Source organism: Hemiscyllium ocellatum, chromosome 30, assembly GCF_020745735.1.
Source record: "Hemiscyllium ocellatum isolate sHemOce1 chromosome 30, sHemOce1.pat.X.cur, whole genome shotgun sequence".
Classification (NCBI taxonomy): Eukaryota; Metazoa; Chordata; class Chondrichthyes; order Orectolobiformes; family Hemiscylliidae; genus Hemiscyllium; species Hemiscyllium ocellatum.
The window spans coordinates 21,232,631-21,250,724 of NC_083430.1; positions in this window are offsets into that span (position 1 = coordinate 21,232,631).

Below are 18,094 nucleotides of genomic sequence, written 5' to 3' on the forward strand. Positions count from 1 at the left end.
CAAATCTTAGCAGGACTTATACACTTAATGGTAAGGTCCTAGGGAGTGTTGCTGAACAAAGACACCTTGGAGTGCAGGTTCATAGCTCCTTGAAAGTGGAGTCACAGGTAGATAGGATAGTGAAGAAGGCGTTGGGTATGCTTTTTTTATTCGTCAGAGTATTGAGTACCGGAGTTAGGAGGACATGTTGTGGCTGCACAGGACACTGGTTAGGCCACTGTTGGAATTCTGGTCTCCTTTCTATCGGAAAGATGTTGTGAAACTTGAAAGGGTTCAGAAAAGCTTTACAAGGATGTTGCCAGGGTTGAAGGATTTGAGCTATACTGAGAGGCTGAACAGGCTGGTACAACTGTCACATTTAAAAGGCATTTGGATGGGTATATGAATCGGAAGGGTTTGGTGGGATATGGACCCGGTGCTGGCAGGTGGGACTAGATTGAATTGTGATATCTGGTCGGCATGGACGGGATGGACAGAAGGGTCTGTTTTCATACTGTACATCTCTATGACTCTATCTGAGAACCCAAAGCATTCTCAGCATTCTCACCATCAGTGTTGGCTCCCACAGCTTTTTCATCAGCCACCATTTCCGTCACATCTGAGGTGACAAGTTGGCTGGCCCATCATCCCCTTCTCTTGGTTCTAACCCCGTCAATGAGCTAAGACTGTATAGGACCAGCTAACCAGTCAGGAGTCTCTGTCCAGTGTGTACTCCAATGCTTATCCTCAGCATTCCAGGAAATAGAAACACTGCTTTCAAAGAACAATTATCTGTTCAACACTGACCCAAGCAGATCCACAGGCTGCACTGTCTGGCATCAGTCTAAGGGTTTTCCAATGGGGTCATTAGCTATCCTTTCTGTGGGTATGCCTTGACACCCATTAACCAGCCTATGAGATGGTGTGGGATGGTAAACATTCAAGAAATCTGGGAGTTGAGCAGAATAAATGCATTATGATCGCTCCCTCCAGAGGTGATGCATATCTGAAGGGATTTGCTTTTATTTGTTCATTGGGATGTGGGTGTCACTGGCTAGATCAGTATTTATTGCCCCCTGCCCCATCCCTAATTGCTCAGAGGACAGTTAAGAGTTAGCCAGATTGTTGTGGGTCTGGAGTCACATACAGGCCAGACCAGGTAAGATTGGTAGTTTCCTTCCCTAAAAGACATTAGTGAACTAGATGAGTTTTTTTTTCTGATAATAGATTCATGGTCATCATTAGACACTTAATTCAATTTTTTATTGAATTAAAACGTCACCATCTGCTTGGTGGAATTCAAATCTGGGACCCAAGAACATTACCTGGGTCTCTGGATTAATAATCTAGTGATAAAGGTCTAGAGGGTGTATTTGCTCAGGAGAAGGTGCAGTTGGGTGGATCAGGTTAACATGGGGTCAGTTTAATAGTTACTCAGGAATTCAAATGAGTAACTATTTCATTCATCAGAGCCATGCAAATTCTCTGATTTAAATGGAGACTTTTGGAGGGTTCTAGGCATAGAAAAATTGCCCAGTGAAATCTTAAACTTCCCAGGCAATTCCTCAAGGGTATGCCACAATGGGGATTCCGTAGGGTCTCCAAGAACAGCTCCTACCTACTCTGGAACAATGATTGGCAGGTCATTGGAAAATCCATCGCAGTTCTGATCACCATACTTTCTGAAGGATGTCTGGGCCCTTGAGCACGTACAGAGAAGGTTAAACAGAAATCTCCCAGAAAGGAGGGATCTTAGCTTCAAAGTTAGTTTGGAGTTGTTCTCCATGGAGCAGAGGAGATAGAGGGAAAATCTGATAAATAAGTGACCATGAAACTATTGTCAGGAAAAACTCAATTGGTTCACTAATGCCCTTTAGGAATGGTGACTCAGTGGTTAGCACTGCTGCCTCACAGCACCAGGGACCTGGGTCCAAGATTCCCCCTTTGTGTTGAGTTTGCACATTCTCCCTGTGTATCAGTGGGTTTCCTCTGGGTGCTCCAGTTTCCTCCCACAATACAAAGATATGCGGATTAGGTTGTTTGGACATGCTGCATTGCCCAGAGTATCTAGGGATGTGCAGGCAAGGTGGATTAGCCATGGGAAATGCAGGGTTCCAGGGACAGGGAGGAAGGTGGTTCTGGGTGGCATGCTGTTCAGAGGGTCGAAGGGGCGAACAGCCTGCTTACACACTGCAGGGATTCTATGAACTTTGGCAAGTTTGGATAAGGTAGACAAGGAGCAGTTTTAGTGGAGCTAAGGGACACAGACGTATAGTTTTAGAGAAAAGATTCAGGGGATGAAAATGAACTTCATCATACAGTGAGTGGTATTGACCTGGTACTCAATATCTACTTGATGGTGAAAATGAAGACAATGAACGATTTCAAAAGGAATACGTCTTGAAGGAAACAAATATGTAGAGCCACAGGGATGGAGTGGGAGGAACAATATTGACTGGATTGTTCTGGAGAGAGCTGGTATAGATTCAATGGTTGAATGATTGCCATAATGACTCAATGACCTAAAGAAGTGCATCCTTTAACTCCAGACTCATGAATGGCAGAGGAAAATGCCTATGCGCATTCAGTTTTATGACAAAAAAGTCCAACTTGATCTGAAGCCAACCTATTCTTTCCCAATACAGTACTATATTTTACCTATCTGGCTATGTGGGCCTTTCCTGCATTTATTCCAGCACTTCCGTGAGGTGGTTAGTTGTTTGTGTTCTACAGAATGCTCTTGTGACATTCTGTCCCAGCAGATTAGTTCTGGCAAGAGGTTGCTGCAGCTGCATCTGAGGTCTTGGCTCCTTCATCCCACAGACCAGATTTTCTGAAAGAGGAAGTCCAAGGCGGGGCATGTGCTGATCCAATAGTTGACTTCAGATCCAAAATGCGCTGAGAAAAAGCAACATTAATCATGGCCTCAGCAGTCTGCAACCCCTTAACTGTCATCTCCGTTACTAGCACCAGAGTAGCACTCTGAGCTTTGGTAGAGGCAAAGCATTGACCAATCTCTTGTTGGTTTCTTAGCCAGAGATCTGTTGCAGAGATCAATTTGAAGCAACTTGGAATAAAGTGGAAGTTTCCCTGGAGTTACAGCAATGAGACTTGCACACCTCAATCACACCTGTCCATGGAGACTCCATGTCTGATGTTCCTCAAACATTGTTTTTCAGCTGACTGCTCAAACTTTCTGTGCCCTGCGACCCTAAGGCCCTGGAGAAGGTTGAAAGATCTCACACTGTCCATTCTTCCAGGTATCTCTTGCTTTATGCACAATGCATTGTCACATCCTCATTATTATTGCCTCGATACCCCCTCCCTGGGTGATGGCTCAAGATGAAAAAACAGCTGGTGCAAGCATTGTTTTCTATCAATTTGGGACATGACAGTGTGAGGTCACTGCAGGAACGTATCTGACATGATTCCAAATTCATCTGTCTCTTCAACCTCCATCATTCTCTATCAGGATATAATGGTGTCACTGTTTTACTTTCCTCTCACCATCACTTGTGCCCTCCCTCTTCAGTAACTACGGTGAAAGTTTGAGAAAGGAATCTAAAAATATGTGTTATCCTTTGAAACCGAAGAGATGGAGGTGAATGTTGGATTTTGAAGCATTACAGCGCTTCACAGGAATGCCAACAGCAACAATCTAAATGTCCAGTCCATACTGGACTCTACTAGAGTAGATTCTGGATCAGTGATGCTGGAAGAGCACAGCAGTTCAGGGAGCATCCAAAGTGCAGCAAAATTTTACCTCGTTGATTTTAACCCTACTGTGAATCCTCTTGCAAGGATGCCTGCCTTGAAGAAGTTTTCATCCTCTCTCTACAAGAATCTCAGGGAGTCCCTCTCCCACTGCAACTCCCAGGTCATTTCCTCCCCACCCCCACCCTCCTCTAGCTTATCTCTCCACGCTTCAGGCTCACTGCCTTTATTCCTGATGAAGGGCTTTTGCCCGAAACGTCGATTTCGCTGGTCATTGGATGCTGCCTGAACTGCTGTGCTTTTCCAGAACCACTGATCCAGAATCTGGTTTCCAGCATCTGCAGTCATTGTTTTTACCTCTACTGGAGTAGAGTCTATTCCCCATAAGCTCGCGTGCATTTCCTCTCCCAATGTAACGTACATCTTAACCCTAGTTCATGACCTTTTACCTATTTTTCTTGAAAGTCAATCCAAAATAAATCTTTCAATCTGTCTTTAAAGTGTCTATTGATTCAGATTCCGCAGCCTTTTGGTGAAGAAAGATTCAAATTTCCACAAGCATTTGGATGGAAATGGTGCTTCCCAATTTCAATCCTGAATAGCCTAGTTCTGTATTCTTCAGAATTTTCCTGCCAGAAGACACCTTTTCTCTATGGCTCGCCTGCTGAATGAATTCATTATTTGAAAGATCTTGATCAAGTTATTGCTCAAACATCTAAACACAAGGGAATTCTCATGTAAATGCCTCTCCAGATGTTAGGGGACTGCCAAGGCTATTTGTGAAGAATACACCAAGAGTAGAATGCCTTAATGGAGGATAAGTTTTACTTGCCACAACGTCTACTCCTCCATGCTAGAGAAAGCCTCTCATGCGGGCTGACTCTTTTTTTAAAGACATATCTGAGGATCTGAAGATCTGAAACAAAAACAGAAATTTGTTACAGAAACTCAGCACATCTAGCAGTATCTGTGAAGATAAGCAGAGTTAGCGTTTCGACCCTTCTTCAGAATTTAACACCTGTTTCACATGTTACCTTCAACTACTATGTACTCAAGAAAGAGTTGGGTGCACTCCATTTACACTTCTCATTGCAGCGGAAAGGCCCCTCCCATCCTGGTAATACTCTCTCCCAACCTCTTCCATCAGGCAGAAGGTACAGAAGCTTGGACACACGCACCAACAGGTTCAAGAACAGCTTCTTCCCTGCTGTTATCAGACTGCTGTTCTCTTGTTTCAAATCTAATGTTGACTTGCTGTGCATTGCAACCTTGTATGCCTCTCTCTGTCTAAGCACCCAATAATCTGTACATCCTTTTTGGCTATGATCTGCCTGTACAGCCCACAAAACAATACTTTTCACTCTTAGGTGCACGTGACAACAACAAATCAAATCAAAGCAACAGAACTATTAGTTACTTACACCAGATCACAAGGGAGTCTATTTGTTTCATTTGTTTAGTGGAACAGACAGAAAAATAAATCAATACCATTAGGGTGTGTTTTTCTTCCTGCCTGATTTATCTGTATTTGCTTTATCCAGGCAATTTCCATAGCCCCTGGTGCAGGACAGGGAAAACTTGCACCATAATGCATAAAAGGTTATTTGAGTGAACGAATATTGATTGTGTCTGTGCCAAGTACCTTATTTTATTACTGCATGCCTATGCATAAACGTCAAGTTCAGAGATATCTGGTTGTCCTGAGTGTGGCAGCCTTCTGATGTTATATTGAGAGGTATATCTGAAGGCTCTTGCCCTCAGTTGCCCTGTTTTTAATTTCCATGAGGGTTAAAACATTAACAATGAGGTTCCGTGTGTGAGATTGGGTCATGAAAAGATTTATTTAAGTTATTTAAAAATACTTACCATTTGTCTGTATTTACAAATAGATGTACATGGTCAGAACATCCTGTCGAATTAAATCTTATCAACAGGATGTTTTATAAAATAGTTTGTTATATCAACACGGGACCATGGGCGAGTCACGGAAGGGCTCTTTTAGTGAAGCTTATGACAGACCTTGTTTCCCGAAGCATCAGACTAAACAATAACCCATTACTGCCCTGATTAAAAAGACACAGCAATAAAGAAAAGCACAGCAAAGAATTCTGACATTCCACATGAAACTCTCCACATTAAATCATTGCAATGTATCTCACCAACTAAAAGTCAGAGTCATAACAAGACAATGATAGCTAAGGAGAAGGGAGAGCAGTGAGGTATGCAATGTTCATGAGTTCCACTTTTTCTTGCAGAATTTACTAATTAGCCCTTGTTTCACTAGACTGTAGTGGTGGTATTTCTGCATGAGATAGCACATTCCAACTCAATCCAATGTTTTCTCTGAAATGCACATCTTCCACTTGAAATTTTATTAGTAATCTCAACACAGACAACAACTAAGCTGAGAGTTGCGAGTATGATGGATGAGCATCGGAGACTGAGGCGTAACATTATAGAGGTTTATAAAATCTTGAGGGGCATGGTTAGGGTGAATAGCCAAAGCCTTTTACCCAAGGTAGGGGTGTCCGAATAGATGGCATAGTTTTAAGGTGAGAGGGGAAAGGTTTAAAAAGGACCTAAGGGGCAATTTTTTTTCATGCAGAGGGTGATGCATATATGGAATTAGCTGACAAAGAAAATGGTGGATGCTGGCACAATTACAATATTTAAAAGGCATCTGGATGAGTACATGAATAGGAATAGGAAGGGTTTGGAGGGATATGGGCCAAATGGGACTAGGCTAATTTTGGGCATATGGTCAACATGGACAAGTTGGACCTCAGGGTCTGTTTCTATGCTGTATAATTCTACAACTCTGACTCTAAGTACTTTGTCAATATTCTTAGAGTCTTTTTCCTCTTTATGGTCTTGTTGGATTGTTACTGAGGCAGTGACTGTGCTACCAATGAATGTGGGACTGGGTTCAGGGAGCTCATTCTTCTTGATGGGTGCTCCATTCCTCAATATAGCAACAGAAAGCAGAATTTACAAAGTCACAAACATGACCCTATGACATTTTGTACAATACATTGGTGCTCTGACCTACTACATCTGACCCATGATGTTGGACCCAATACTCCACTTCACCCTTGCCATGCTACTGGACCTGATCCCTTCTGCCATCACTAGACCGAATACCAACCCTTTGTACCCCTGTCTGACCCAATTTCTAACTCTCTCAACCTAAACAACCTTCATCTAAACACTACATCAGTTACCTGGCTCCAGTGCCTCCTTGCACCCTGGCACCCTACTCACTTGACACCTTACTCTATTCCTACTTGGCATCTTATGAATCTGACGCCCTACCACATAACCAATTGGCACCCTACTCAGCATGTACTCTAATTAGCTGCTTCATCGGTGACCTTCCCCCCATCATAAGGTCAGAAGTGAGGATGGTTGCTGATGATGCTCAGAACTATTCAAAACTCTTCAGATACTGAAGCTGTCCATGTACAAATGCAACAAGATCTGAGCAACATCCAGGCTTGGACTGAAAAATGGCAGGTAACATTTGTGCTATAGAAATGCTAGACAATGACCATCTCCAATAAAAGAGAATCTAACCACCACCACTTGACATTTACTGAAACCTCTATTATCAATATTCAGGGGGTTACCATTAACCAGACACTCAATTGGACTTGCTATATAAGTAAAGTGGCTACAAGAGCAGGTCAGAAGACAGAATACTGCAGTGAGTAATTCACCTCCTGATTCCCCAAAGCCTGTCCACCGTCTACAAGGCACAAGTCAGGAGCATGATGAAATACTCCCCACTTGCCTAGATGAGTGCAGCTCCAACAACATTCCTGAAACTTCACACCATCCAGGACAAAGCAGCCTACTTGATTGGCATCCACAAACATCCATTCTCTCCACACTCAGTAGCAGCAAAGTACATTATCTACAAGATGCATTGCAGTAAAGATCCTTACACAGTACCTTCCAAACTCACAACCACTTCCATCTGGAAGGACAAAGGCAGGGGATACAGGGGAATACCACCACCTGCAAGTCCCCCTCTCAGCCACTCACCATCCTGATTTGGAAATAAATTGTTGTTCCTTTAATGTCACTGAGTCAAAATCCTGAAATTCCCTTCTTAGTAGCATTATGGACACACTTACAGCACATGGACTGCAGCAGTTCAAGTAGGCAGCTCACCACCATCTTTTCAAGGGCATTGTTTAGCCAAGGAAAAAGGAAGAGCATTATACACTTACGTAGCAAGTGACATCCACGTCTCATGAGTGAGCTTAAAAAATTATCTGGCATCATAACTTTTGGCATCCTACATCCTATGCAGGACACCCTACCCAGCTTGTACCCTTGTACCTTACCCAGCTGGTACCTATTGACATGCCACACTACATCATACCCATCTAGCACCCTAACATCACACTTACTTTGTGTACTTACCCTTTGACAGCAATTGTCACAATGACTATCTGTGATTTTGGACGTTTGAACCTCAGAATATGGCAGCGGACAGCTGTGAAATGGAGGTATGGTAGCCTTTCTCCATCAGTTCTGCACTTCAGAAAAACGTCAGAATGTAAGAACAGCTCCACGTATCTGCTGCCCTCTCAGAAATGCAGAAAGTAAAGAAGGAGTGAATTGTCAATCTACATGAGGTTGCTACTCCTTGGAAATTCTGGGCCTATGAATCTGCAAATGTGATGTTTGTACACAACAGGGAGTTGTAATAAACATCATGTTGGATTTTTCATTGCCGCATACCCATACATATCTCTTATGTTAATATTAGCATTTCTGCAGCATGTATAAACACTTGATAGAGGCAAAACATGTATCATGGTAAGCAGCTGGATAACAGCCCAAGCAACTTGGACATCCAGCATTATCAGTTCCCGTCAGTTAAGAAGGCACAACTTAATTTCTTTCAGATTCAAATCTAACTTCTTTAAAGCTAGAAGAAAATTCCAACAATGATAAAAGGGGAAACTAAAGCAAAGAAGAGATAAATGAACTGAGAGAGGAGCAAAACCAAATGCAGTAGAAGAAATAAACTAACACTGCACTACACTCTATTTCTCAAAGCAATAAATTAGACCTTCAATCAGAAATGGAATTGAAGCATTTAATTATTGTCTTGGCAGACAATGATATCTTTGCTGAATTACAGCTATTCAAGCAGCATATGTCACAGGCAATTGATTATCCAAACCCCAGAACAGATCTCTGGCTTGCCATCAACAGGAATTAATATATCTGGTTCTGAATGTTCTGCATGTTCTGAAAGATGAAGAAAATATCTGGAAAGTAGTCAAAGACTAGCTCTATATAAGGAGTAAATTCAGGATTAACAGACTGCAACTCATGTCATACAGCCAGCAACCCTGCGCCTATAAGGATCTGTTGACCAGTTTCCAGAAGGTTCCACAATAAAGCTGACTTTTCCAAAAAAGAACTCTTCGACAATCTCGACAAATTAGTAATCACCTCTACCCATTAAAGTCTTCAGGAAGCATCGTTTGGGCAAGGAAAGGGGACACACTATCAACACGTTACTTGAGAATGGATGCAGGTATGGAGCCTTAATGGCAAGGCCACAATAACTACATGCTCTAGGTGCAGCTAACAAGGTTAATGCAGTCAGCAAAAAGCACCAACCCAGCAAACTCTGTCACAGATGTGGTTTGTCACACATAGCCAAAAGCTGCCCACTTTTCCTTCATAACTGCAAGGTATATAGCACCAAAGGGAATTGGATACACATATGCATAAATCTGGTTCCAAAGGCCAAACAGGCCACAGAACAAAACACAAGTGACCAACAAGATGGTACCACAACAGTGGCAGCAAGGAAAGTGCTAAGAACTTGCACAAAGATATTCATTAGGTTCACAGTTAATCAAACAAAAGGCTAACTTTGGAAGGTAATCAAACTTTCTATGTTATTAACTTCACAAGCCATATTGATTGTGTAAGGCAATCAGATCGTTTTACAACTATGAATATCATATGTTCTAAACAAACACGACAACACACGCAAGAAGCTAAAATTGACAAAGGAGCTAATGACAATAGATTATCACTGTGCTTTGTGAAAGCCATGTATCTCAGCTAGTGATATGACCTACAAGCAGCTATCTCACAGCATATAACAGGTCAGCAAATCTGAGGAATGTCAGAACCACATTACAGTGCCAATACACAGGCTGATCTTGACCTTCTAAAATCTTTCACCTGTTAGGTACCAGTTGTGCAGCAATGTCAGGACAACCAGTATGCACAGATCTTGCTACAGTTACAAATCATGAGATCCAAATTATACCCATTGTGGTGGAACAGGCCAGGAATGAAATCAAATCAGGCAATGACTTCAAATGCCTACACACAGATACAAGGTGATCCACAATTTTAAAGGGATGTAATGTTGCATCTTAAGGATGATGCAGACCAATTTATCGCTCCTCCAAATAAATGCAACATGCATATTCAGGAGAAGCTGCAGTATCTCATGGTTGAATGGATCGTGTGATTGAAAATGCACCTGATTCTGCTTGCATAGCCAATAAGTATGTTAAAAACAGGGCAGTACCACAACTTTCACCGACCGACGGCAGCAGTTTAATGACAAACATTGTTGTTTAACAAAACAATGTGACAGGTCAACTTCAGCCAGAGAAATTTCCTTGGTCCATTTACTCAACCCATGAAGTCTATCCTAATCCAAGCAAGATCAAAAATGCCCATCCCACAGGACAAGGAGGTTCTGTGACATTGTCTCAGAGTTTCCTACTTTCTCTTAACTTACATTCCCAACATTGCAGAAGATGTATCTCTACAGAGAGATTTGCACAAGAATGATACCCTCTGCGTGCTTCAAGGTGACCGCCAATATGTCTTCAATGCTCTTAAGCAGGCCGTGTCAGCAAAAATGTCCATTGCATTATAACAACCACAGACAAGGCAGAGTTCTCAAGGTACAAGCATCATAAAAAGGCCTGGACACCTTCCTTTTGCAAGATGAAGAGTGTCTTGCCTTTGGTTCAAAAGCCCTGTCTTCTGTGCAAGACACCCATTCCTGAAGAAGGGCTCATGCCCGAAACGTCGATTCTCCTGCTCTTTGGATGCTGCGCTTTTCCAGCAACACATTTTTCAGCAGCTGTCTTCTGTGCAAGCCAATTACTCCAGTATAGAGAATGTGACATTAGTATTTGGCATCATGTAGTTTCACACCTATTTATTTGGCAAGAAAATCACTGTCAAATCAGATCAAAAGCTACAAGAAAAGATTTGCTTCAAACCACTGAGATAGAACAGCTAAATTTGTAACATTCACTTCTCAAGATGCATGGGTACGACTTTGAAGGAGATAGATCCAGGTATCAGGATGACTATATTTCACACACTGAGCAGATTAGCTAATCCACTCAAAAACCAAGATACTTCTCCTGGCAAAAAAGGCAAAGAACTCAAGTTGTCAGAAATCAGAAAAAAAAACAGGAATTGCTGGAAAACCTCAACAGGTCTGGCAGCATCTGTGGAGAGAAAGCAGGCTTCATGTTTTAGGACCAGACACCCTTCTTCAAAACTGACTGTGGCTAGGAAAAGGTTGGTATGTATGCTGAAGATACGGTGGAGGAAGGGGGAAGAGCAAACAATATGTGGAGATGGAGCCCAGAGAAATGAACAGCAGATTGGGCGACTGTTTTTTGGAACACCTACATTGTGATCCAAGTTTCCAGTTGCTCGCTACTTCAACACACCGCCGTATTCTCTGGCCAACATGTCTGTCGCAGGCTTAATACAAGCTGGAAGAACAGCATCTCAATTTCCGCTTGGGAACTCTGTAGCCTTCTGCTCTCAATATTGGGTTCAACAATTTTAGGGCCTAAGCACTTTCCCCCACCCTAACCCCCTCACACCAGGTTATGTTATCACATGAGCTGCAACCACAACCAACCCATTCTCTGCCATGAATGGCCATCATTAGCAGCTATTGATTCTCCCAGTCTGATCATTACCCATTCCATTGTCTGCCCAACTGCTTTCTCTCTCTCTCTCACTCTCTCTCCGGGCTTCATGACCACCTCATTTGGTCCTCCTACCAAGATATCACCCGTACCTCCCAAACTCCAGTACCATACCCATAACCGGCATCTTCAGCATATATACCAATTGTCTCCCAGCTACAACGACTAGGAGAAAGTGAGGACTGCAGTTGCTGGAGATCTGAATTTAAAAGTGTAATGGTGGAAAAGCACGGCAGGTCAGGCAGAATCCAAGGAGCAGGAGAGTCTAGTAAAGGGTTTATGCCTGAACATTGACTCTCCTGCTCCTCAGATGCTCAGATGCTACCTGACTTGCTGTGCTTTTCCAGCATTACATTTTTCATTTCCTAGATACAGTCAATTCTGAAGAAGGGTCACTGGGCCCAAAACATTAACCCTGCTTTCTCTCCAGATCCTCTGAATTTTTCTAGCAATTTCTGGTTTTGGTACTTCTTTTGATCTACGCATTAATGTGATTCATTACATTGAAAGCATTCTCAAAGTTATCCATTACACTTTGGCCAGAGCCAACAAAAACATTTGTGGATGGCAACTGCGGAAAATGATCCATGACAAGAGTTGCAAAATAGCATTGTTCTCAGATGTTCTGACAGTACCTGAGAAGATTTGTTAGTTTTGGACATACAGAGATGAAATTGGGATATCACAGCAAGTAATTTTCAAAGGAAGCCAAGTCCTAATTCCAAAGATATTACACCAAGATATTGTGTATATGTTATAAAAGGGACATATGGGTATTATATACGCTCTAGCCAATTGTCATGTCAATCTGTGTATCTGCCAGGGATGAATCAAGATATTCAACAACTCACAAATTTAAGTGAGGCATTGTAAGTATAGCGTTTATAACAGCAGAGCGAGTCTCTATATCCACATAATGTTCTATCCCCTCCATCAATGCAGGTAACTATTCAGTTATTCACACTACATAGGGTAGATTACATCTTTGTGAGGGATTACTTTTTATTAATTCATTCATAGGATGTGAGGGTCACTGGCTGGCCATCATTTCTTGCTGATGCCTGGTTGCCCTTGAGAAGTTGATGGTGAGTTATGTCCCTGATCCACTGCACTCCACGTGCTGTAGTCTGACCCACAATTCTAGGGTATTGACACATCAACAGTGAAGGACTGGTTATATATCCAAGTCAGGATGGTGAGTGGCTTGGAGGAAAACTTGCACATTGAGGTGTTCCCAACTGTCTGCTGCCTTTGTCCTTCTAGATGGAAGCGTTCATGAGATTGGAAGGTGCTCACTGAGGATCTTTAATGAAATCCTGCAATGCATCTTGCAGATAGTACACACTGCCTCTACTGAGCATCGGTGGTGGAGGGAGTGGATGCTTGTGGATGTGGTGCCAATCAAGTGGGCTGCTCTGGCCTGGATGGGATCAAGCTTTTTTGTGTTACGACAGCTGCATCCAGCCAGGCACATGGGAAATATTCCATCACACTCCTGACCTGTCCCTTGATGGCACAGATAGTGGACAGGCTCTGGGGAGTGAGGAGGTGAGTTACTTGCCTCAGTATTCCAAGCCACTGACCTGCTTTAGTAACCACTGTATTTAGGTCATGGATCTAGTTAAGTTTTTGATGAATAGCAATTTCAGTTGTTGTTAGTTCGGTTATGGTTACGAGTTCAGTGATGGTTCGGGATTCAGTGATGGTTACATCATTAAATATCAAGAAGCGATGGTTAAATTGTCTCTTATTGCAGATGGTCATTACCTGGAATTTGTATGGTGCAAATGTTACTTGCAGGTTTTCAACCCAAGCCCAGATATTGTCTGGGTGTTCTTACATTTGAACACGGACTGCTTCAGTATCCGAGGAGTCACAAATAATGCTAAACATCGTGCAATCATCAGAGAATGTTCCAAATTCTGACCTTATGATGGAGGGAAAGTCAGTGATGGAGCAATTGAAGGAGTTGGTTCTGGGACGCTACTCTGAGGAATTCCTGCAGTGATATCCTGGAGCTGAGATGACTGATCTCCAACAACTACATGACTCCAACTAGCAGAGAGTTTGCCCCCAATACTGAAGGATTTGTTTTGATAGGACCTTTTGATGTCACATTTGGTCAAATGCAGCCTTGATGTCAAGGGCTATCATTCTCAGTTCACCTCTGGAATTCAGCTCATTTGTCCATGGTTGAACCGAGGCTATAAAAAGTCTAGATTAGAGTGGTGCTGGAAAAACACAGCACGTCAGACAGCATCCAAGGAGCAGGAAAAATCAACATTTCGGGCAAAAGGCCTACATCAGGAATGAAAAGGCTATTAAAAAAATCAAGGTTTTAAATTTCCCATTGTTTGACAACTTACCAACACAATGAGTGCAATGAATGAACTGGTTTTTTCAGTCTCAAGAACAAATTGTGCACTTGTAGGCCACTTCAAAGCAATATCTCATATTAGATAATCACCCCACTATTCTCTTTCAAACAGTCCAGTGAATACCCTGCAAATAAGGCCGTGACCTGAGCAACAGCAGCCAAACCCCATCGTACTAATTAAATCAATCAATATGCAAAGACGAACATTCACAAATAATGCCCACTCAGTTCAAACCACTCACGTCTGGGCTACTTTAGAGACATTTGGTTCTTGAGCTCAGGAAGCACTCCTTATGTGCTCAGTTGTAACGATTGCCTGTCAGCAATTTGCAGATTATGGCCACTCTCAGTGGAATGTATTTTTTCAGTTTTTGTCACCTATATCTGTTCGCACAACTTTCCCAGTACTACTTGAATGCTATTTAAAGTCCTACTATTTTAAAGCTATAATTGTGCACCACAGTTTAGTTTAAACTATACATCGAAACTACAATCTAGTTAAGGACGGCAAACTATAATCTGAGGAATGGGTCATTTGTTGCAAGTGTAACACAGTTATCTCAGGAATCAGTTTGACAGCCCACAGGGATAGGATTAACTTTTCATGCAACAGGTATGAAATAGAGGAAAGATCAAAGATGAGAAATATATTTTGACGCTTAAGTATTCGAAGAGCCATTTTTCCAAATTCTCTTAATCATAAACATTGTCTTCCCAAAACATCAACTCCAGCTGATATGAGTGAGCGAGCCCTACCTCCATTCACCTCCGAATGCTTTGGGATTTCTCTGGAACATTTGATAAAAGGTTAACCCTCCTTCTGGCCATTTTGCATTAAATCTTGAATATTCTCACAATGTCAATACATTTATTTATTTCAAAAATATACTTTATTCATAAAATACTTTGATGATCTACACAACTGGACATGCCATACATATGTAAACATTCCATTTCTTTGCAGACCGAAACAGAGTAATCATTCCTATTTACAGATCTTTACGATTACAATTTTAGCTGAGGCGTCAGCAGAGCCAAATGACTGCATGGGCCCCCTGTTCTTCTTTAGGCAGGCAGATGTTACACAGTGGTCTTTCCCCACCGCGCCTTGGCGGCAGTTGCTCCAAGCTTCAGCGCATCCCTCAACACGTCGTCCTGGACCTTGGAATGTGCCAGTCTGCAACACTCAGTCGGGGTCAACTCCTTCAGCTGGAAGATCAACAGGTTTCGGACCGCCCAGAGAGCGTCGTTCACTGAGTTGATGATCCTCCAGTCACAGTTGATGTTCGTCTCAGTGTGCATCCCGGGGAACAGGCCGTAGAGCACGAAGTCCCGTGTCACGGCGCTGCTCGGGATGAACCTCGACAAACACCACTGCATTCCTCACCAGATTTCTTCTGCGTAGGCACATTCCAGAAGGAGGTGTGTGACAGTTTCATCCCCCCCGCAGCCGCTTCAAGGGCAGCGTGCGGTGCGGCTGAGAGTCCGGGTGTGCATAAAGGATCTCACAGGCAGAGCCCTTCTCACCACCAGCCAAGCCATGTCTTGGTGCTTGTTGGAAAATTCTGGCGATGAGGCATTCTGCCTAATGGCTTTGACAGTCTGCTCAGGGAACCGCCCGATAGGATCCGCCCTCTCCTTTTCCTGAAGGGTCTCAAGGACACTACATGCTGACCACTTCCTGATGGACTCGTGGTTAAAGGTGTCTTTCTTCATAAACTTCTCCACGAAGGACAGGTGATACGGAACGGTCCAACTACTCGGAGCATTCCGCAGCGGCGAGGCCAGGCCCATCCTTCGCAACACCGGGGACAGGTAGAACCTCAGTACGTAGTGACACTTGGTGATTACGTACCGGGAATCCATGCACAGCTTGATGCAGCCACACACAAAGGTGGCCATCAGGGTGAGGGTGGCATTGGGTATATTTTTTCCCCCGTTGCCCAGATCTTTGTACAGCGAGTCCCTTCGGACACGGTCCATCTTTGATCTCCATATAAACTGGAAGATGGCCCGGGTGACTGCAGCGGCACAGGTTCTGGGAATAGGCCAGACCTGTGCCACATATAATAGCAATGACAGTGCCTCACACCTGATGACCAAGTTTTTCCCACAATGGAGAGCGAATGTAGCTTCCATTTGCCCAGTTTCTGCCTCACTTTGCTGATATGCTCCTCCCAAGACTTGGCGCATGCCCCAGCCCCCCCGAACCAAATACCCAGCACCTTCAGGTGGTCGGTCCTGATAGTGAAGGAGATCGAGGATTGGTTGGCCCAGTTCCCGAAGAGCATGGCCTCGCTCTTGCCTCGGTTTACCTTGGACCCTGAGGCCCGTTCGAACTGGTCACATATGCACATGAGTCTGCGCACGGACAGTGGATCCGAGCAGAAAATGGCGACGTCATCCATGTACAGGGAGGCCTTAACCTGCAGGCCCCCGCTGCCAGGAATAGTCACCCCTCTCAGGCTCGCATTCTTCCTGATGGACTCGGTCAATGGCTCTATGCAGCACACAAACAAGGCAGGAGAGACAGGGCAGACCTGCCTGACTCCAGATCTGACTGGGAAGCTATCTGATTCCCACCCATTGATTGAGACTGCACTGACGATGTTGGTGTAGAGCAATCTGATCCAATTGCAGATTCCCTCCCCAAAGCCCATTTTGGAGAGGACATCTCTCATATACCTGTGTGATATCCTGTCAAAGGCTTTCTCCTGGTCCAGGCTGATCAGGCAGGCGTCCAACCCTCTGTCCTGCACGTAGGCGATCGTATCCCTGAGGAGTGCGAGACTCTCAGCGATCTTCCTGCCCGGCACAGCACAAGTTTGGTCAGGGTGAATCACCGACCCCAGAGCAGACCTGACCCGGTTGGCGATTACCTTTGACAGGATTTTGTAATCTGCATTCAACAGTGTGATCGGTCTCCAATTTTTGAGTTCCTCCCTCTCCCCCTCTTCCGCTTTGTAGATGAGGGTGATGATGCCTTTCCTCATGGATTTGCTCATGGTACCCGCCTGAAGCATATTGACATACACCTCCAGCAGGTCCTGGCCAATCAAGTCCCACAGAGCGGAATAGAGCTCGACCGGTAAGCCGTCGCTTCCGGGTGTTTTATTCTTTTCGAAGGACTCGAGGGCCTTGGTCAGCTCGTCCAGAGATAGCGGCTGGTCCAGCCTCTCGCGTGTTCTGTCGTCTAAGACCTCTGTGATAGACGACAGGAATGACTGGGAGACCGCGCTGTTGGTCAGCTTCGCGTCATACAGACTGGCATTGAAGGATTTACTGATCCTCATGACGTCAGCCTGAGATGACGTTGTCGAGCCGTCTTCTTCCTTTAGGCTGCTGAGCACAGAGCTCTCTTTGTGCACCTTCTGGAAGAAGAAACGTGAGCACGTCTCGTCCTGCTCCACCGAGCGGACCCTGGACTGGAAGATTATCTTGGAAGCCTCCGAGGCAAAGAGCGAGGCTTGCTGGCCCTTCACCTCCTTGAGGTCCTCCGTGACATCGACCCCCATCGTCTGCAGCAGGAGCAGGTTCTGCATACTTTCCTGGAACTGGGACAGTTTTCCCCACCTCTCTCTCGCCTCCTGAACACCTTTGAGGATGAAGAACCTCTTGATGTTCCCTTTAACTGTTTCCCACCAGTCTGCTGGAGACTCAAAGAGGGGCTTCACGGTTCTCCAACCTGCATAGTCCCTCTTGAGCTCCTCAATGTTTCCCGGGGTCAACAGCTTAGTGTTCAGCTTCCACGTTCCCTTACCCGCCCGCTGCTCGTCCTGTAGGTGACAGTCGGCCAGCAAGGGATCCATCAAACCCACAGCACTCCAGCAGAATCTTCTTCATAAACACCCTCCGATCGACCGGTGTGTGCTCCACCACCTTTTTCACAGTCACCCTGACTGTGTTGCGAATGCCCTGGCCAGGGCTGCGAGCAGCTGCTGAGGCCATAGCTCTGAGGTTGGCTGGTACCTGAATTGGCGTTAGGCCGAAGCCAGCATAGAGATCCACCAAG